The sequence below is a fragment of the Lathamus discolor genome, chromosome 1, assembly GCF_037157495.1.
Source record: "Lathamus discolor isolate bLatDis1 chromosome 1, bLatDis1.hap1, whole genome shotgun sequence".
In the NCBI taxonomy this organism is placed as follows: Eukaryota; Metazoa; Chordata; class Aves; order Psittaciformes; family Psittacidae; genus Lathamus; species Lathamus discolor.
In genome coordinates this window covers 152,164,348-152,187,416 of record NC_088884.1, presented here as the reverse complement: position 1 = coordinate 152,187,416, position 23,069 = coordinate 152,164,348, and the positions used below count along the sequence as shown (strand labels likewise).

Here is a 23,069-nt window from a genome sequence, read left to right as displayed (position 1 = left end):
ACTTCACAGTAAAAGTGCATTAGGTAAAACTACCAGAAACGTTCACGTACAACATGAATCACCTGCTACGTAGTAAGTAGTAAGGTATTTCTAGAATTCCTGTTGATATTTATACACAGAAATCACCGTGCCACTCCCTTCCAAAAATGTTACCTTTAACAACTTCTGAGGTGAAGTAGAAACAATTACTTGGGAAAGTTTTTACCAAGAGAAACAGGTTGGAAATAAAAACGTGCACATTATTATTGTATCTATGTCAAAGTCTGTGCAGTTTCTGTAGTGGAAACCCACAGACGAAGAATCAAACAGAAGTTGTATTTTTGGCTTCTCCACTGTTACAAGGAGACAAGAAGTAGAAGGAACAGGAGCCTGAAGCCAGGGTACATGTGTTTTCATATATATAAGCAGAAAGACTCTAATGTATAGTAAGTTCAGTACAGTTGTTTAGAAAAGCCCAAGAACAAATTCTGCATGAAGTAGAACTTTCCGTCTCTGCTTATGATTTTTACCTGCCTTAGTTACCTTCGTCACCTGTCTCTGAACCTGATATAATCCTGTTATAGCCTTTCAGGGAAAGGCTGACTAGAATTAAATGCAGTGGGTAAGTCCCTATGCTGTGTGCCTGAGAGCACAGTGCTTGCAGCATCTACAAACCCAGAGAGCCGATAAATTCAGACACAGTGATATTTCTCCATTAGTAGACATGGACAGATTGTGTCACCCCTGATATCCCGTTCTTAAATTATTTGCTTGTCACTGTTTACATGTGAAAGCATTTGCAAAATAAGGAAGCTTTCAAAGTGCTGACCCATGACTATTCATCTAAAATGTAGTCTGGAAAGCATCTCTAGCTCTTTGTCATTCTTTTGTTCGTTACTCACCCATCCAAAGATTTAGTCATCCAACCAAAAGCACAAATACCATTTTACTGAGTTTGTGTTCCTTCAGTCAGAAGAGAGCAGTAGCATACAGAAACCATAGCCTTTCAGCTCTCTTGGGTTAACTGGCTAACATGGGGCTTTACATTAATCCATTTCCTCTTGCTTTAGCAGAGAACTGCACTTACAGTTTAACTCATTTCAGCTGGTAAGAGTTACCTTCTACCTGGGCTTTATATTGTGTTTAATTTAATTGCTTCAATTCATGTGGAAGTATTTTAAAGTGACATTTGAAATAATGAAAAGAACTAATTTACCAGTAAACTCCCAAGCTGGTCATTTGTCACACAAGAAACACCTCCGTAGAATGCAGACATAGGATGAACGGGAGCAATTTGGGATTCCTTTGTATGCAGAAAATAAAAATTCATAAAAAATTACTCAGAATGTCTCCAAGAGTTACTTTATTTCTTTTTTACATCTGACTTGCTCCATATAGACCAAAAGCCTAATGAGTCTTCTGAGACATATTTCATGATTCCAAATGACAAGGCCTACCATAAACCAAAACAGTTCTAACGACTTACAGAGCAAGGACTTGTCTCTATTCATAAATTAGTCAGTCTTGCTAGACTGACGTGTGGTTTTGACCCCTAAATGGATTATCGCAGATTTGCAATTCATTTGCCCTTGGTTTGCGAAAACTACTGGCTTATATTTAAATATTAGCCTAGATATGTGAAGACAAAAAGCATGCTGTGCTAATGTGAGATGAGAAAAATGATCATATATTAATAAAGTAGTGATGACCCATTCAGTTGTGATTTATTGATAGCATTCTATTCCTTTATAACTCTTGCACTTGAATTATCCTCAGACATTATCCTTCACAGTCTTTTTCCTATATAAATACACCAGAAAATAATAGTTTGACAAGAATTTTTGGGTTTGCTATTCTGAAGGCAATCCAGCATATCCATTACTACAGTGCCTTTGTTCTGAACAAAGATTTGTTTGTACCATACTCATCTGCTTCCCGGGGGCATCAGCACTTCTGTAGGTAAACCAAGTGTTGTTTTCGTAATGGTGTTCAATGGAACAAAGGGTATCAAGCATAGATCTGTGCTCAAGGCCCAGCAAAGACCCAATGACAATTTTCTAGTACTTTTCATATTAATAATATCAAGCCTTGAATATATAGGCTGCTTATTCACATGGTCCCTGGCTCCCCTTTGTCCTTTTCATTCCTCAATACATGCTGAAATCTGAATAGGTGCATAACTTCAGTATCTTTCATTTTTTTAATGCTGTCCAGAACAACCCAAATTCCACTGCACCTACCTCAAATTTAGCCACAGCTCTTCAGGAAGAATTACTCGCATGTTTTTCCAATTGCTTTTGTAAACCAGAAATAAGTCTGAAATTCTATATCATAGCATCATACACATCGATGAAGCTCTCTGAAGCCTGAGCATTTTCAGAGCAATTAAATATTTAGTTTTCTGGGACACAGAATTCTAAGCTATAAGCAGTCAAGGTCTGTAAGTCTTACAAGACCAGAACCAAATCCAACTTCTCATGCTTATCTGTTCTCCTAAAAGATGACCAGGTTTTGCTTGAGATAAACAAACCTCTAACCTTGAAAAATCATTTTATTTTTAGCAGATAAATGCTTCATAGCCTATGCAGAATACAGCTAGGAAAGAGGACAGTCTAACACAGCTTTTTTTTTCACCCTGTAAATGGGAAGCTGCAATCAGCATGAACATCATTGTAAGATATTGTTTTACATTTCATTTAAGGACTATGTTGTCTGGCTTAGATTAATAGTGATTTTTTCAGATCTCCATGCAGAGTTAGCAATAAAAAAAATCAAACATGATTGCACTCCTTTGCATTGTAAAACTTCCCTTAGGGAGTTCAGTAGTTTAAAGCCAGTGATTCTGTGATTACAGTTTTTGTATTAAAATTCTTCTGATGAGACTTACTGGGTGACCTTACAGTTCTTGATTTCAAGCATACCCTGTTGATATGTTAATATTTGTAAATTAGAGACTGTTTACACTGACATTTTCATGTTTGAATACTATCCTGAAGTTAACAAACAAGATATTAAAATGGTATCTCCTATCTTTATGATTATGACTAAAAGGAAAGATGATGTGTTATTAAAAACAACCTCCTCTTTGGAACCTCATAGTGTCCCCACACAGAGGTGGTTACTTCTGCTTGCTTCGTTCCTGATAAAAGTCATGTTCACTGCCATTACTCCCTGTTTCATTCTATTCTGTTCTGTTCTATTCTTCAACTTTGCACTGGACTATGGTAAGATCACTATGGCTATTTACCATATGCCAGCTGAAGCAGAAATGAATCTACTCAAACTTTGTCTAAACCACGTGTTTTCCCTCAACCAAACGCCTTCAGTAAGATGTGATAGAAAACAGACAATGCTGAAACCAGAAAAAAAAACTTTCATATTTCCATAGTTTGCAGTTGGAACATGATCTCTGTTCAGTGTTTAGTTGTATTTTGGGAAATTTATGCATTGGGAACACTTGGTAAGGAAGCCAAGTCTTCTTTAGCAAGTGCTCCCAAAAAAGTCAAGAACCTAAACATATACTGACAGTTTTCTAGTCACTCTTCAGGCATAAAAGCTTGTTGTTCCCAAGGAAGATCAGAGCTTGTGAAAATTGACTGGATACTATTTTATCCCTGGATGAATTTGGAGAAAACTGTTTCTCCTAAAGTTTTATCAAGATGTTAAATCCCCACAGTTTTGAGGTTTACTGTGATCAGCAGGGAGCCTAATTCACATCATCTGGCATAGCCATGCAACTGACAGGGTGCAAGAGTTGGTCCAAGAACAGATCAAAGTTCCTTTGACTTTGGCAGGGGCATGACCTTGCTGGGAGGCAGGTGTTTAGTTTGGCTTTCCAACCTGCTTTCCCAACTGCTCCTTCCCCAGCAGTCCAGTTAATGGAGTATGGAATAGAGTCATAAACAAGTTGTGCAGAATCAGATCTTGTGGTTAGGCTGTGAGTGTGTCTTTTCCCAACATCCGTTTTACAAAGAGGCAAAAAGCTTTCAATGAGGTTTATAAAAGACTGCTGGCCAGCTGCTTCACTTGCACTGCATCTGTGTGAACACAGCACAGCTATGGTCATTTACTCAGACACCTGCTGTATTCTCAGCCTTGTTTCAGGAGAGAATGAAAGTGTTTGATCCTAGCAAAGCTTAGGAAATCATAGAAAGTCTTTACCAGATCATTTTTAAAAGGTGTTGGATGTAAAGGGCAGAAAGACAGAGGATGCCTGTGTAATATCTTATAGAGAAACTAGAACTCTTTATTTGTACAGAACCCTAAGCTAATAAAGAAGGGAGAGTTGGTTCTGCACTACATGGAATACATTGGAGTCCAAATTACAGTAGCTTTGGGTCTGGGCTTCTAGCTAGGCATTAGTCTTACTTATCATATATACTTTGTCTGTACAATACTGTCATATCAGCCAAGTAATCAAAACAGATTAAATTGCCTATATGCACAGCAAACACCATTTCAGACCGCACTGGCTCTAAAAAAGGGTCCTCAACACTGTCTAGTCCCTCAGAAAATGGGATCGACTGTAGAAAGGAAATCAGCTTCCTGTGTGTATTCAGTGAGTGAAAAGCAACTGAAGTTACTGGAATGTGAGGTCGGGAATGATTACAACTGCAGAATTGTTGGGCCCACTTCGAACGTATTGCTACTGAGTCATGGTTTTTGCAATTGGCTTCAGTCACAACCTGGTCAGGTCCATTATCCCTATCTTGTGATTTGACACTGTTACACTATATCTCAGATTGATAAACCCTAAGCAATTTTCACTGTAGCATGTAGCAGAAATCACTTCAAAATAGAGAGCATTTTGTTCCTTTATAGCTTTTATGTGTTTCTGTGGAATTCAGCTTGGTATGCACTATGTATTTCCCTCAGAACAGAAATAACATAGGGAACCTGTGAAAGTTTTTTCTAAATCCCTTCCTTGGTACAGCTGAAGTTTTGAAGTCCACAGTATGGGAAAGCAAAACCCTGTGGTTACAGCTGGAGTTTGAGAAACCTGGTGCCAGCCCTCTGCAAGATTACATGTGTCTGTCCTGGTAAGGTCAATGGCAATACTTTAGTGTGAAACAGCTGCAAAGGGAGCAGAGTAAAGCCATTAGCAATGTGAGACAGAACAAAAAGGGAACAAAGAAAAGGGCAAGAGATTGCTTTTTAATGCACGCAGGTACATTGGCAGCATTGGGAGGAAGCATGAACAATCTTCTGCCTGTACAGTTTTTCATCACAGCCTTTGGATTTATATTTGGGATGTTGGAAAGGAATATTTCTAAACTGGGGAAGGGCATCAAAACATGTATATGACAAATACACTTTAGAGATCACAGGACCTTGTTGTGATCACCTTACTGCAGTATCATGTGCTGAGCACTGCAATGTTCAGCTCAAGCATGAAACTGGGTCCAGGGATTCCCACTGCTGCTGCTCACAGTCTGTGACCACTGAACACTTCTTTCCATCAAGTGTTTTCATGCGCAAAGTACATTTTTCAGAGCAGAGTTCTTGAGACTTAAGGAAGGGGCAAATGAAACCATCTGAAGTTGCTTCCCTTTCATTAGAGAGACAAACTGGTTCCAGCACCAGGACTGAAGGAGTAAGTGCTGCTGGAGAACAGGGCCAAGCCAGAGCAAGCAAGGGATGTACAGCCCCAGAATGTCTCCTGAGCAGCTGCATTGGCTTTTTCCCAGCACAACACTACAAGAGCCCACCAGTAACCTAACATACCTCCTGACCCTCCCCACAGTAAGCATTTTAGAGGAGGTCAGACTAGATGAGTGCTTGCTCGAGCAGCCTGCTTCTACCAGCCCTGTGTGGTTTGTGCTCCCCTCAATCTTAGCTATTTAATAAGCTTTACTGCTTAATGATTTTTTTTTTTGTCCTCTCTATCTGGAGCACTGGGGATTCTCTGTTAATAGCTTGTCCTATTGTGTTTTGTCACGTCCTTTCTTGTGACTAGCAATTTATCAGTAGTATTGATTGATTATAGACTTCCCAATCTTTCCTAGCCTGCAGAGTATCTTTCAAGAACTCATAAAGTGTCTCATAAAGTAGCTCAAGTGATGATGAGCCCTACTTTGCAGAATAGTTAAAAGGCTGCTCTTTTAGAGCTATTACATTTGGGCTATTAAGGTAAAACACAGAACAGGGGTGCCAAGGGTGACATACAGCTCTTGTTTCTTTTCTTCTCTGGAGTATTTTCTCTTTTTGTGTTGTTTTCTTTTTATTTGCACAGAGATAAGAAAATATAAGCTCATGGTTTGAGAGCTGAAATCATTTCTTGAACATCACAAGATAAACCCATGCCAGCTGAGCTTTGTACAAGGAGCCCTGATGATTTTGTACACAGGTAGCTGTGCAGTGAAAGAAAGAAAACCCAATTGTTCACAAAAGTGGTGCCTGAGGGAACTGTTATCAAAGTTAATTGGATCTGTGAAATAAGGAAAACATTATTTGCTGAATATCCCATTCAAGCTGTTTGATAAAATCCATCAGAGTAAAGCCTTAACAAATGTGTTTTTGAATTGTTCACATTTGCAACAAAGAGGTCAAAATTCACATCCAAATTTACAGCACCAATCAACAGAACTTGGAGGTTGCCATGTGCCTGCTGAACAAATTGGATGAGAATCCAGATTTTTGTAAGTGTCCTTGAAATTAGTAATTTTACCATTTTTCCACTACCTGAATTCTTTAAAGCATAGGAAATGAACACTCCATGATAATTTTCAGCAAAAAAAAAAGTACAAGAACAAGACTGCAGCCCAAGGAAACATGTCTAATAGCTGTATATTTTCTTCTGTTCTGTTTTGCTGTTCTTCAGGTTTAATCACATCTCTCTTTGTCCTTATCTCATAAAGAGATTTGCTGAATGTACATTTAATATAAACATAATAGAGCATAATCAGTGCAATAGGAAGGTAGAAAAGACAAAGTGGGAGGGATAGGTTTAAATGTGCTTTCTGAGTGAGGCATAATGGTGCTGGAGAACCACATGGCTTTGGAAAGCTAAAGATATGTAATTGCACCTTGTGAAAAATAGCAGGAGTTATATGTCTGGCACATTGTAATTTACCTCTGGTCATGCATACACATGGGAAAACAATTTGCTGCTCATTGGTATAGCATTTAGCAGAATCATATGCAGTTAATACAAAAGCCAAGTTATCTGTCAGAACCTTGTTATATGGCCAAAGTTACCACCAGTCTCTACAAATTATATTTCCAGGAACTAATCAAGCTCCTTTACCCCCAGATCATGCATTAGTTCAAGGTAAATAAGAGACTGACACACCTTTCCATGAAGGTATATTGCAAAGATGCCCTGAACAAACATGTCCCCGAAGACTGTGATCACATGTTGCTTTTCTTTCTTTTTTCTTTTTTTTTTCAGCACTGGCTACATAGAGTCATAGAATTGGAACAGTTTGAGTTGGAAAGGACCTTAAAGCTCATCTAGTTCCAAACCTCCTGCCACAGGCACAGACACCTTCCACTAGACCAGGTTGCCCAGGACCCTGTCCAGCCTGGCCTTGAGCACTGCCAGGGATGGGGCAGCCACAGCTTCTCTGGGAAACCTGCACCAGTTGCTCACCACTCTCACAGAAAAGAGCTTCTTCCTTATGTCTAACCCGAACTTCCCATGTTTCAGTTTGAACCTGTAATCCCTTCTCCTATCACTACAGTCCCTGAAGAAGAGTCCGCCTCCAGCATCCTTGTAGGCCCCCTTCAGATACTGGAAGGCTGCTATGAGGTCTCCACGCAGCCTTCTCCTTCCCAGGCTGAACAGCGACAGCTTTCTTAGCCTGTCTTCATATGGGAGGTGCTCCAGCCCCCTACATCTACATTACTGATTTGGTTTGATACAGAAGTGCACTTTTAAAGCAATTCTCATTGTTGAATCAATCTACTGTGCTTTGCTTTGCATTGTGGAGCAGTCTCAGAACATAATGTGGATTCCTTTGGCATGAATCAGAACCAGAAGGTGCCCTGTAGGAGGGCACCTAATGCAGCCCAGCTGGTACTGGGCTGTCAGCCCATGGCATCAGACTTAGAGTTAGTCTAAGTGAAACCCCCAGAACACATAGAGTGTGGACATTACAGCCTCAGCACTAGCTCTTCCTCATTCCACACCCACTCTCACAGCGCTGAAACAATTGCTAATACAGATAGAGAAGACGTCTTCTGGCTGCCTGGCTTTTGAAGAGGTTATAACCCGTTTCATGCTTTTCTTATCCCCTGCTGAAATTTCTGCTATTATATATCATGGATATGAAGCAGCATATCATTACATTGATTGCAGTATTTACCCGTTCTTTCTTTCTTGCCTTTTTTAAAAAAGAAAATAATCCAAAAATGCAGCTTATGGAGAAAAACAGTTGGTAAAGAAAAGCCTCTGTTATGCACAGACACCTCAGCATTTAGCTCTGTCTTACACTCCAGCTTATCTCAATTTACATTCAAGCAACGATTCAAACAGAAAAATGTGTAAAAGAACCAGGAGAGGCATCATATTAAAAGTCCTCAATATGGTGCATAGGTGCAGGCAATGAGCAGGCTATAGCTGTATCTACCAGCTGCCCTTAGCAACCACTCAGTGGTGAGAAATGAGCCTGACTCCTGGAATAGAACCTGCAGGATAACACATTTGCAACAGCAGTATTTTTCCTGTTAGAGTACAATTGGACACCCAGTTTGGAATAGACATGCTTGGTTAGGAAGGGGAAGAAACTCTTTCCATACAAAGTAGTCAGTGCAGAAATGGAAAATCAGTTATGTTCATCACGTCTGTGGTTTTTTAGGATTCCCAGTATATGCAGCCATGTAGACGCCATTGAGTTGATGCTTTCTTAAGTCCTTATTATGCGAAGAAGCTCCTCATCATTCTGCCACATTTCCTTTATCCAGATTTTATAGAACTATTTTCCCCTGAGAAATCTGTGTGATGACATATTTTAACTCAGGAAGGAAACTATTTTCAAGGATTAAATTCACATTTATACTATGCTTTTGTTTAAAAAAAAAAATCCTAATGTTAACAATTTAATGCTCTGAAAATTAATTGTAAAGTTAAAAATTCAACTTTCAATTAAGTATAAACCTATTAAAGTGACATTTTGTATGTCTGATCTTACTCTGATTCTTCAGGAGACAGTCAGACAGAACAGAGGAGGAAAAAGGCATCCAGCACAAAATGGGCTCATGTTAAATTTCTCCTGCTCTGATATAGAAATGAAACTGGTGCCAGCTTGGTCTGGATTTTAACGTTTTTTAGATCTGCTGTAACCTTCACAGTTGTGCTTCCCACACTTTAAGGTTACTTATTTCATATCTTTCCTGGCCTTCTTTATCTTTCTATACTCTTCCAGAAACAAGAATAAAGAAGGGAAAGTAATTCACCCCTATATTTAAAAGTATTTTCTACAGCTGGTGACACAATGTGATGTGTGATTTTCATATGGATTTTTTTATTGAACCTCCCTTTAAGAATAATGTTTTAAAACACCATTAGACTGCATTTGTGAAAATTATGACATTCATAGATAAATCACACTGAAACACCAGAAATGCCGCTAGCTTCCAACAGGATGTTTTTTTTAGGGTGCATATAAAGCTGGTCATCTCTTTTGCTTCCCAACAAACATTTATGAGTAGTCAATGCTCAGTAGTCTCTGCTAGCTGCAGCATCTATTCTTCTGCTTATGTATCTATTTTCTACAACAAAATCCCCATTGTGCCTTCAACCTGGAAAATGAGGATAGAGATGTGAACGGTGAAGTAGAAATTAAAGGAATGAAGCTGAAGAAAAGGTGGTTCCTGATTCTATTACTCTGAAGTAAAAATCTCATCAACATCACTGACGGCAGCTTTTCATAACTGTTTCATCTGGTATCAATGTTCCCAAATGTTGGAGTTTCTTCATGCCATGAGAAATTTTCAACTGCAGGTCAAAAGAGGGTCATGTTTCCTACCCAAAGGGCTTGGACCCTCAGCCCAGACAGGAGAAGCACTGCAGCAAGACCATGGGAAGGAACAGAGGTTCCCGCAGGTAGGCAAAGTGCAAATATTTGGGTTATTTTTCTGCAGGAAGCAAATGTTTCAACTTGCTTATCTGTTTTGTTTCAACTCAGTTTGCAGCCTTTGTCTTGCTGGGCTGGGAGATGGTGATTTGGGATTTGGAACACATTTGTGCTCCTGAATGAAGTCAGAATGTGCTTGCTTGGAGGGAAATGTGTTACTGGTGTTGCTTGCTGTGACGCTGCTGCTGTTGATTGAAAGGAGCCTGCTGAGGCTTACAGCTGAAATTACGGGAATCTTCAATAAAGGCACCGACAGCCCTCAGAGGGGGATAAAAAACACAGAAGGGAAAATGTTAAGGTAAAATTATGTTGATGGTGAAGTTAGTTGTTTATATAAACTGCTACTGTTACAAGCCCAACAATGACCTTTTCTCACATAAGCTGATGGAGCTTGTTCCTGGCAGAAGTATTTTCAAGTGTGCTCACAGATGAGGATTTTGCAGGGTCCTGGCAGTTTCCATCTTAGTCACTTCCTGAGAATGAGACAGGAGCAAGAGTGCCAGGGGCCAAAGTACCCCAGTTTGTGTTGACTGACTGTGGCCCTTAAACATGGCGGCAATCTAGGAGCAAAGACATACTCTTACTGACTATCCACACAACATTTTCTGTTCCTCTTCTTTTCCCATTGCTTCTGATCTCTTCACATCACTTCACATCATCTTCACACAGTGCCTACATCACTCCAGTCCTTAGATACCTGTCTTATGTAAACACTAACAAGAACCATACTAGTGGTTATGCTAAACAATCTCACCCCTCAAAATCAGCATAAAAGCATTCAGAATCTCCTTTTTTTTCAAAGAGCTGGGTAAACACACTTCTTAACCAATTTCAAAGCAATTTGGCTTCAGTCAATCACTGAAAATAAATAGATCAGAAAACACCTGGTTTTCTTAAGAAGGATACTACAGGGACTGTTTGGAAGGTAATATGTCAGGAGTCAGAACATACCTCCTTCACTATACTGACCAACTGAAAACTGAGTCTCCAACAATATCCATCCTGGCATGTGGACTCCATTCACCAATGTGTAGTTACTGAAGCATTGGAAGTAACTCAATTATTAAAGGTACTTTAAAAACTGCTTTTGAAATTTAATATTAGATAGGAAAGAAAAATGGCTGAAATCATAAAAATCAGAGTAAAATATGGTGAAACAACCTCTTTTTATTTTGCTTCTAAACCTAAAGATCTGTGGTCTGCTCAACTACTGAATAGATAAATTCCAAAACAGTTGCATTGTGCATGCTTGAAACACATCTGAATGTGTGTTTTCTTCCTGTATTTTGTGCAATCATTGATTTTATTGCCAAAAAGGCAATATATTTTCTTGAGGCACCATTGAACATACAGCCCATGCTTGCTTGCTTTATTCATGTGAGTGCAGAACTTGATGGTCATTCACTAGCATGGCTGCTCGCCCATGGTTCATTCTGCCCGTGAGTCCTCAGGCTTTCCAGATTAACTCTTGGCAAGACACATTATTTCAGTTTCAATCCTCAGAATCATCAAGATGGAAGCCACCACAGAGAAGATAACTTCTCTCAAGCATGTGGTACACAGTCCAGTGGCTGGTGTTGGACTTGTGTAATGCCAAACAAGCCTTCAGTGGAGAATTATGGACATTAATGTGACAGCTAGCCCACAGCAGGGACCTAAGGCCTTCTGAAGCCTAATATATGAGCTGGAGCAGGACAGCCAAGCTCTGCATTTGATTCTCTGAAAGCTTTCTCTTCTCTGGACCTGGCACCAACGTGGTAATAAGAAGCAAGAATTGCTTTTCAAGTTTAGACCCAAACAGTAGAAACTATTCAGAAGGACTGACACAGGCAGTGTTCTATTCATCCCAAATGTTGGCAGACAAAATAAACTCCAAAAGAAGAACTTGTTCTTCTAAGGAGAACTGTTGGAGTTAAAACTGCCCAACCTGAGCATCCCGTGTACCCCAAACACATCAGCAACAGCACCCAAACCAGATACAGAATTTGTAGATGTGTGTATGTGTTCTGCCTGTGCGAATGGTTAACACTAGAAATGGTAGAGTGCGCAGGAACACAGTGTCTTGGAAAGGAAAAATTTGATTACCTTCTAAATCTGCTATCTCAAGTGGGAATGATTCATTGACACCAGGAGACACAACAGCAAGGAATCCACCACTAAACACAGACATTTTTCATTTATTGATTTCATTAAACAAATACTAAGCAAGGCATGCAATTGCCAGTCAAGGAAAATACATTGTTATTAATGGGTGTAAGGGAGCAGTCCTGGGAGAAAAACAGCAGTAGGTGGAGCAGAGAAGTGTGCAGAAGCTATAGCTAAGTTCTGCAACCCAGAGACAATCTTTGCATTACAGTTTCCAGCCCAGTAGGAGTCTTACGACTTTGCCCCTAAGCTGTTATCCATATAGCAGTGTTAACAATGTATGTCGTCTGGAAATTAGTCTCCAGCTCTCAGCAGCATAGTAGATAATGACATGTAGCGTCTTCTTATATTGTGTTTTAAACATCCTCCAGTAAGATACATTAACAGTAGACTTTGTTCCCTTGCTGGAGGCTGTGAGCCAAAAGATGAAAGAAATAAAGAAAATAAAGCATGCATAAACAAAAAAAAGAAAAGAGTCATTACATTCCCTAAGGCATCTATGCTTCAGAAGGACCAATGGCCACATGGTTTATTAAAGATGGTCCCGAATTATGCAGTGAAAACTCCAGCAGAGACTCAACCAAAGGACAGCTTGCTTGACTAGGCAGTTGCACAGAAGCATTTGTCCACACCTTTTTCTGGGTGTTTTTTCTTACCAAGTATGCTGTAGGCACATATGTGCACAGAGTTTTAAGCAGAAGAGTCCTATTACTGAATTCAATAGCATGCACAAATTCACACGCTGTCTTGCTGGATATGGACCTTGGGTTTCCTGCTCAAGAACACCATCTTCTCCTTTTAACCAGTGCTTTCTTTAAAAAAGAAATCAGCATCAGATGCTGATCTCTGACACAGCTGAAACTGCTTCATGGGCTGCACTGGTAATTCAAGCAATACACCAGTTCTATACGAAAAGGAGTTCTCAGCATCAGAAGTCTAATCCGAAATTAGCTTGTATTTCTTCCAAGAAATGTCACACTCATTGTTTCATGTTAGTTTAAGCAGCAGAACAATCTGAAGGGGAAAGAAATGCCTTCATTTATGCAAGTCTTATCCTAGTTTTTAAGTATCTGCTTTCTAATTACTAGAACAATTTGCTAAGAAATGATGGTATGTTTAACTCTGACCAGAACACTTACGGAAACTTTGTTCCTACACAACAGTGCCTTTGAGTAAAACAAACTGCAAAATCCATTGCAAAGCCTGTAGTGTTTTTGTCACTGAGGCAGCCAGTTTTTCTGTATCACTCCAACATCAAACACTGGTACCTTTCAGCTTCTTTATGCACTCCAGGAAGGACCATCTACCTTCTGGCTCTTCCTCTGTTCCGCTTACCCTTGGTGCAGTTGACAATGGAGGAGCACCAAGACTGTCTGTGTGCATACTGGCATGAGGGGCTGTGATCCTCAGGGATTTGCTTGGACAGCAGACCTGAGATGCTTATCATTGGGGTTGGCTCCAGAAGCATCTCTCATGGTTTGGGCTCACATTTGCTCATCCAGGTTGTCTGTATCCAGACACAATTCCCTGTTATGTTTTCCTCCTGTGATCACAACCCACAAAAGAAATAAAGTTACATAAAAAGCTTGATTAAAAAATGATCAATAAATAAAAAAGATAATTAAATAAACGAATGTGTTAAAAAAATAAAGCTAAAAAAGAAAAGAAAGAAAGCACTAGAATGCCAGTCTACGTAAGAGCAGTCATGGTCGAACAGCAGCTCCATTTCAGGGCAGAGGCCAAGTCCTAAGCAAGGGTCAGACTCTGATAGTTTCAATCATGCTGCTGTATCAGTTGTTCTGTTCCTGACATAAGCTGACACAGGGGGTGTCAGAATCTGGTTCCATCTCAGAAGAAAATAGAGCTTGACTTTCCTCATAGCTCTGCCTTCAGTGAGCAGAAAGAAAAGAATGCGTAAAAGAGTAAACATATATCTATGTCTTGCCTCCTGTCTTACCTGACTTTCCTCCAGTCACATGTTCACATTGCAGCAAACTGTCTCGTGACAGCAATGGCCGCTGCCTATGTCTGGCTCACACATGAGAAAAGCAAGTGCTGCATATGCAATTTGTTTTCCATGTTTTGTTTGGCTCTGACATGGGCAGGGAATATAGGGCTGCCCTTGGGCAGTGCTCTCTGCGTTTGGAAAGCGTCTATATTGGTCTACAGGCCCAGATGGTAAAAACAAGAGAAAAATGTGAAAAACACAATTCAACACGCACTGGAGCTCAGGCTCCAGACCCAGAGCTTGTTTGTTTTCTGTTCAAGGTTTGAATTCTTCTAATACAGTGCCTGTGTGTGCGTATGTGAGTGTGTGGTTTGGCTTCAATATTTCCTTCAGGAATGTGTCTACACAGCTAAACAAAATACCTCCCTGGGGGCAGCTTGTGCTTTACAGTTGCTGCAGCACAGAGAAGAAATCAGATTTTACAAAGACAGAAATGGAGTACATCCTGCCAGGGTATAAGAAAAGCTTCATGCTTGACATCATTAATGACCAAATTAAAATCAAAAAATAATGTTTTACTCCAATGCATTTAGAACAAGAGCCTTGAAAACTTGCCTATCTCTTTGAGAAAAGAATAGGAGATAAATGTGTGTAAATAATACATTTTTTCTAGTTATAAAAGGACTATGACTAGGCACCTTTTCCAAACTGCTCTTTAAACATGTTTCACATGCTTTGTAAGTCATTTTTTCCCCTGAGGCTTGGTCTGTTAACAAAGAGGTGTATTAAATACAGATTAACAAAAAGATCAGCTCAGAGCTGTTCCTTGTGTTTGCAAATGTTGGTTCCTCTACAGGGCTACTCAGGCCTGGCACCGGGTCTCCATAAGGACTCAGCATCCTCAGAGAGCAGCAAATACATTTAGCCTTTTCCTAGCAAGTTCAACACTTGATAGCAAGGCTTAGAAAATTCATCTCAATAAAGAATTTTTTTGTTCCTACTCCTATCAAAGTATAAAGCTAAACAGAGATGGTTTATTGGCATCAAGAACCGATACACTGTGTATGTAACCCTTCTTTGGAAGGAAATGTAACCCTTCTTTGAAAAGTATGTGTAAAGCAGAATCAAAGAGTCTGCTTTCATCACTTTGGTACTTTCCTGAATGTTGTTTGGTTTCTTTGACTCTATTAGTTCCATTTCCCTTTGATGTCAGAGAGAAAATGGTGTGGACAACGCTATCATTCTCCACCCTGCACATTGTTTTATTACAGAAGCTCATGTACCTAAATTATGCAATAGGAAGAATTGAAACCGTGTCCTTTTGACATGAACAAAGTTGATGCCAACCTTTTTTGTTGGTGTACAATTAGTGAATAAAACGAGTTGATGTTCTGAGTGCAGTTCATAGTGTGGCAGCTGCTGTGCTGTCTGTACATGTGCTTTCCCCAGGAGCAAACTCAGCCTGAGAGCACCGCGTAGCTGCACAGTACTGCTTGCACAACGGCTTTAATGCTGTATTCAGATTAGGGTCCAGTAGGGCAACTGTATTTCTCTGGCCAGTACATTACCACATCCTTCTCTGGGCTGGACTCCAAGGCCTCCAGCCTGTATTTCAGGCAGCTGTGGGCTCTCTCCTAGAAAGCCATGGACCATCGCCTCATGCCTCTGCGGCTTCAGTTCTCATATCGGTCAAAGCGACGGCTGCTGGTCAGCAGTCAAGGCAGTCCCATTCCAAGTGGCACCACAGAAGCAGTTTCCACCTTGCCTGGCCTCTGCAGTCCTTGTGTGCCTGGATTTTTACTTCTTTGAGAGGCGGGGATGTATATGCATAGAGAGATTGTCTACATGGACCTTACCACCCCTACTACAGAACTTCCCAGTAACACCTACAGGAAAACGGGCTGTGAATGAGGGAGGTTGTGATGGGGCTGCAGTGCCCTGAGCCACAAAGCTGACAGCCAGCTTTGCCAGAAGAGCAGGACAAGGACACAACTGTTGGAAAAGTAACTGGGGCAACAAGAAATGGGAAGCAGAAGGGAAAAATGCCCACATTGTCCCATCCCCCCCCTTCACTGAATATTCTCACTGTTCTTTCTGCAGCCCATGCAGTCTGAATCCATCCTCCTCAACCATGGGTGACCAAAAGTGTACAGAATATGCCAGATGAGCAGATCCTTGTTTTTACACTGATGTCAATATGTCTTTGTCTCTGCTGGTTGTAACTCCTTTGATACATCCTAAGATTGCATCCATATTTTTCATGTCAGTTCTGACTAGTGGCTAATATTTATCCCATGATTAATGACAAAATATGTAGTAAGAAACTTAGCACATTTTTTTGCGCCCTCTAATATTGCCATGTAATGAGCTTTCACAATACAGTAGAAATTCTATACAAAAATTCAGAGCCAGGCATATAACACTATTGGATTTAATTATTTCAATTAATCCAGCCTCCAGTGATCTATACTTATTTCTTCAGGCTATTCTGATCTTCTGTGTTGATCCTGGCTCCTGAAGTTTCTAAATTATGTCAGTGAAAGGGTATATGGTAATACTTGTCACAAAGAGAGATTGTGATTAGTATAGTGAAGATAATGCCTCGGCCATGTGTCTTTGTGTTACCAGGAAGTCATTATTTCACACAGACTGCTTGGGTATAAGGTAGACGATGAATATATTAACTCTGGATAATTTAAGGTAAACAGACAGGGTTTTCCCTTAGTATTTACCCAAGATTACTGAGGAACTTCTCAGCCTCTTTCCATCCTGTGCACTCACACATAATTTTACCCTTTTGGGCTATTTATTTGAGGAACAATGTTTTAACAAAGAACATTTAAATTGCCTCTGCAAACTTTAGCATGACTTTACTCTTGTATACTCTATGTATATGTATATCAGAAGGACACTTTACATTTCAAAAGCAGCAGGCTTCTCACAGTTTTTTGAAGAAAGCTTCTTATTTCAAGAGAGCTGCTCATTTGCAAGGGCAGCCTCAGCTCTCAGCAAGAGAGAGCACGGCAGTGACTCACTAGCTCTCACTGCTGATAAGATTGCTTTTTGCCCCAAATGCCGTTTGCCTGGTTTTCAGCTTGGGAAACTTCTTTAAATTCTCCAGTGACTTTGCCAGCTAGACAACAACAGCATCAGAGTGTGAATCACACCATTTCAATAGGCTGATTGTGAAATAAATATGAACAGAAACAGCAGGGGGTGGCTTTTCTTTAGCAGTCACAGTTTCCTTTTCACTATATGCCCTTAAAATGCCCAGGCAGCCTATTAGTGAAGGGGAAGATTGATAGAATTGCATTTACATTTTAAATCAAGCCAAGTTCTCACTTCCCCAGCCACAACCCATCTAAAACATCAAACAAACAAACAAACCAAAACAAAACAAGAAAAGCTGCAGCCAAATAGAAAGGAGGAAAATAAATGTTAATTTGATTAGTCTTCTAATGGAAATCAGCTTAATGGTCCAAAATCAAAAGTATAGACGTTAAAGACCTTGTCTTGTTCTACACATGAAAGGCACAACACTGAAACTGGGGTGATACTTCACTCAAAATATTTCTCTTTATGCCACTCCTCAGTGCTTTCCTCAGTACATTACCCAGCTGTAATGTTGTCTCAGTTTTGTATCAGTTTCTCTTTCCTGTTGGGAATAACTATAAAAGAAACTTTATAAAAGAGTAAGTAGGCACACTGTTGCTGAGAGAGTCCCCCAGAGCCACCCTTGGGTCTTACTTGTCTTTCACCTAGCCAGTGACCTTGAACACCTATTCCTCCCCTGGGTACAGCTGCCTGGGGCACCCACACCAAGGTGGGCTATGTTAAGGCAACTGCAGGCACTCAGTCACCCAACTGAAACAAACACAATCTAAACCCACACTTTAAGGGCATCTAGTCATCTGGGAATTCATTACATGTGGTTCAGGAGCAGAAAGAGGTTCTGTCTCCACTGTTTTATCAAAAGGATTTAAAACAGAAAAGTTATCATGAAGAATGAAATTCAGTTTTAAATGACAATTACATCTGAAACACAGTCTGGTGCTGACACCAGCTTCTGACATGCTCAGGTATTTATTTTTTCTCTATTTCAAGGCAAGCTGACAAAACAAAAGGATAATTATTCTCTTTATTGATTTTCTTTAGCAGAACAAAAATAGAGTTATTCTCATCACCTCTGGATTTTACCTGGGAGAGCAGATCATCAACTGTTCCACCCAATTTTATACACTTTTGTTTTGTAGAAGAGCATATTACCTGTACATGGTACTTGTCACATCATTTGTTTTTAGGACACTGGCAAAGATGGCTTTGAATCTGCGTTGTGTCTCTGACAGGCAGGACTCCAAAAGGTAGTGCTCTTTGTGAAAAAGAAGTCATAATGCATTTGATTTACTCTTGCCTTGGCTTCAAGGCTTTTGTGCTACTAAGGCAAATGAACTGAACACTAGTTTTAAGCTAGAGTAAGAATATGAATCTGCAGGAGTCTGTGACTTGTACCATTGATTTCAGTGATAGCTATGCTTAAATATAAAACATGAAAAGCAGTGTATAGAAAAGAAAGTAGAAATATGGGGACATGATGTGTTATATTGTCCTGGGTTACTGGCTGGGCTTAAACTACAACATATATGGACCCGTACTTCATCTTCTCAGCCAGCTGAGATGAGAATTTGTTTTACCTTGCAGTTGTTCTAGCCTGCTGGAAGAACTGTTGTTTGTATCTAGAAATACACACAGCAACATAAGCTTTGACGTTTGCAGGTTTCTAGGCAAGAATAAATAGAAAACTGACCCTGCTAGCATGCTAAGCAGATAGTTAAAAAGCTTCTGTGCAGCCTGCAGTTGAAGAGAGAAGTCTCTTTGGGTTCCTGCTTGGCTCTGACCCGACTGTTATGCAGAGTTGCACTTTCAGTCTCACCTGTTTATTTTCTTTTTAGTGATATAATGCTTCTGAAAGATGCGAGAATACTAATCCTAGAAAATAAAGTTGCTCATCTCCTTGCAGATTAACCACACTATAGACAAGTGCTTGGAGGGACAGCACATGGCTCAGACCCTGTGTTTTTACAGACCTTGAATTCCTCAATGAACTTGTACTGGGGACAAATTTGATAGATGAATACATTTATTTGTATCACCTCTAATACATTCCTTGCTGGCTGACATGATTTTTCATCATGAGTGTAATTAGGGAGGGTGTTAAGCTGACCAGCAATGATAAAACCTGGAGTTATCTGCTACATTTGCATGTGCATGGGGAGAGAGGTCCCGAGGGCAAAGGGAGGGATGGTAAGCATGAATAACTTGCTTTTACTATTAAGCACCGCTCTAAACCTGAACAAGGCTCTCTCTACAAAACGCTGTTATTGAGGCCCTGACTTCAGTGTTAATAAAGAATGGTATTACCTTAAGATAACTCATATACATGAGTGGTCTCGAAGCCCAGACACGGTGCAGACAAGGCACTTGTGTGCTACAGGGAGGAAAAGGAGGCAGCTCTGCTGAGCCCACACCCAGCCGCCAAGCCAGGCTGAAAGCACCACTGTTGTTTCACCGGAGAGGTCTGTGAGTTACTCTAAAGTAAAATTGCCTTTTTCTTAGCAAGGCGGTGAAGGCTTAAGACTCTAAATCCTGCATTACTTGAAACAATAAGCCTTGCAGTCACTGAAAAGAGTATCACCAATGGGGCTAAAACCACATAATCTCCCGTCTCCCTGGTGTTGATGGCTGTGTTCCCACAGCATTCGTGGGAAATACCATTATTCCTGTTACACAGACAGCAGCCAAGACACAGACAAGCCTGGCTACATCTGCACCACAGTGACAGACGTTCATGCAGACATCACCCAGCCATTTGCAGCACTGCCACCATGCTGAGCTCCAGATATCCCGGCGGATGCAGGAGCCTGCTGCAGCAGCAGGTTGGACACACCACCCGCAGAGACTGCTGGTAAGCACAGCCAGTGCCAATGATTCCCTCACTGGTCCAAGGCAACACAAGGAAATTATTCCTGTTCCTCAGTCCTGCTGGCCTGTCCTGTCTCTGTCCTGGACCACAGGACTCCCCATTTCCATATGTTTTCCCGCAGGGAAAGTGCCCAGTGCCAGGTTCATGCTGGCAAGACCTCCAGATTTCAGAACATCTCATTTCTTTTTCTGATCCAGATGGCTTAGCTGCTTCAACACCCGTTTTATCTAAGAGCAGGCTTTTGAGCAGTAACATCTGTTTCCTCAATATATATGTAAATGTTTTAAAATAACAACAGCAGTGTAGAAAAAAGAACCCTGCACCACTGAGTAAGCAAAGAGGACTTCTGCTTAACTCTCATGGGGAAACAGCATCGCAACACTAGCCCAGTGACAACCCTGAGGTCCTGCCTTGTCCATTGCCCGCAGCTTGGCCAAGCCATGCAGATCACCAGCAGAGACATATCACTAGTATGCAAGAGAAAAGGAGACACATTGGATTCCCCTACCTTCAAACTGCGGGCACACTTCTACCATACCTGGCTTCCCTTCTGTACTACGGGCAGCTGGCAGCATTGTGCACCAGCACCTTTGAGACCCAGGGCAATGTGTGAGGCTGCCCCTATCCCAAAATTCAGTGCTGATGTCTACAGAAAGGATCAATACAGTGCACTGTTGCAACAAACATATAAGACCTTAATCAAAACTCCAGGGTTTCCAAAAAGCCCTGTGCTGAAATCGGAGACTGCATGGCCAGTTTAGCTCTGCCCTGAAGCAAGAAGTGGCACTTTTGCCACAACAGCCAGCTGAGTCACTAGGCTTTGAATCACTTATTAAATACACAGGGCTTTCTCTGTAAAATGCTGGTTTACTTTTCTTTTCCTATTTTTCAATATAATCAGAAACCCACTTCATGAGGTGTCTAATGGCAGCCCCCAACTATTTGAAAATAAACATTTCCATTAAACAAGTGGATTTTGGTGTTAGGAAGTCAGCAACTTGAAAGGGCTTTTGTCAAAAGTTGGTGGAGGCCCTGGCAGGCTGTTCAAACACGGGAGGAATTTCTGTCTGCATAGTGAGTCCTTTGACTTTCAGAAAAATATTATTGAGTTTTCAGTAACTTGGAAGCAAAAAGGACAACATAGCTCAAAACTTAAAAAAGGAGAAAATATGTCAATAACACGGTTATGTCATGGTAGGCTTCTGAGCTTCCTCTCAGCCCATGTGTCTCCTTTTACTATGGAGTAGTCCTTATAAAAGAGTAAACAAATGCACTGTAAATAGCACCCGGGGCTGTAGTGACATCATCAGCTTCAAGAGTTGACACAAAACTTAGAGAGTATATATCCTGAGCCCTCAGAGGCCTCAAATGCTCACTGAATTGAGGAGTATTGTAAAGATGTGTCTGTGATGGAGGTGTCCATGTCATGAGGATAATCACAAGTACGGTGGTTCCGACTGACTCCTGTTGTACTCCCTTCTCATGCCAGCCTGAGCTTCATTCCTCAGACTGGAAGGGCTGTGAATAGCATCTTCTCTATAGAGACAATCAAAAGAGTTTTGACTCTTTGTCCTTTCCCTCTCCTATAGCTCTAAAGACTATTGCCTTTTCCATATTGCCTCTAAGATGTTATTAGCTTTTGTGAAGAACAGCTTGTGTCTCCCTGTTAAAGACCTTCTCCGCCCAAGGCAGAGTACACACCAGAATTAATAAATGGCTAAATGGCTTTGCATAACTGACTGCAAAAAAAACAGTCACTGAAAAGAGATTCTGGAACTTCAGGGGCTTCAGTAACTGTGTATCTGGTTGAGAGTTGTGCAGGGTGCTTAAACTGAAAGGACTCACAGTCCCTGGTGTCACTAGCAAGTTCTCCTGAAGCCACCAGTGAGCTTCTTAGAGACAAAGAAGTTATTTGCTCATATCTGGACCATAAATTTAATGTACTCAGAGCTCAAGGATAATCTTGCTGATGAGCTACAAATAGAAAATAACTGAGAAGAGAGAATTTGTCTTTTTTGAACTGAGTTGCATATTCTGCATGCTGAGATGTGCAGAAGTGCTGATGAGTTAGTAGATGTTGGAAAATATCCACCTGGGTCGGAGACAGCTATGCATGTAACCTGTCTCAGGGAGGAGAAGATTTAGATGAGGAAATTAAACTCTGATCCTTCCCTTCTTCCTTTTTTTTCTCTGGAAAAAAAAAAAAATCTTTTTCCTGGTATTTCTAAGGGTAACTCGTTTTTTTAACTGTAAGAGTAGACATCCATACAGGTGGCTTTCCATGAGTTAGTTTATATGGGATCAAAGAGAAACCACAAGGCAGGAATACTGCAGCTGAGTAAAAACTTCAGAGCAAATTACTTCAGCAATTTTGCCTCTTTAGAAAATAGACAGTAATATTTTTTATTTGGTTAAATGTTTTAGTGAAGTTTGCATCCAGCCTTTGCTTTCCTCTCTGGGCCAAGAAGAGCTTGGTCAGCAAGGGAATTGCACTCCCCTATTCTACAGAAAAACAGGGAAGGGTGGATCATTTCCCATACCTCTCAGTGGCAAAGCATTTTGGCAGGTTGTGCAGCTGAACAAATCTCACCTCTTAAGACAGAAGTTATGCTATGCAGTCTGCAAGTGTGAGGCCAGGCAGACCTCAGCTGCAAAGGTGCTAGTCCTTTTCCCCCCCTTCCCTTTGTCACTACCTCAGATCATTGCCAGCACGCTGCACCTTCAAAAACTGAGAAAGAAATGAATTCCAGGTCTCCCACTTTTTGGACAAAAATCATGAGCCCTCAGTGCAGTGCAAGTGTTGGGCTTTTCCTCCTCTGGATGTCTATTTGGAGCAATAGGTGGCATTCGGCATTTATGACAGGCTCCCTTAGACACGACCACTGAGTGAGGCTTCTATGGCATGGGGCATTCACCCCAACTTGGGAGACAAGGCATTGTG

At 40.8% G+C, this 23,069-nt stretch overlaps 1 long non-coding RNA gene across 1 annotated transcript; it reads right to left on the bottom strand.

The window, feature by feature from the left end:
* Positions 1-12,212: 12,212 nt before the first annotated feature.
* On the bottom strand, positions 12,213-14,221 carry LOC136007416 (uncharacterized). Its single transcript, XR_010609689.1, has 2 exons — positions 14,158-14,221; positions 12,213-13,743 (listed from the first exon to the last, which is right to left on the bottom strand). It is a non-coding gene; the product is annotated as an uncharacterized LOC136007416 (long non-coding RNA).
* Between the last annotated feature and the right edge of the window lie 8,848 nt (positions 14,222-23,069).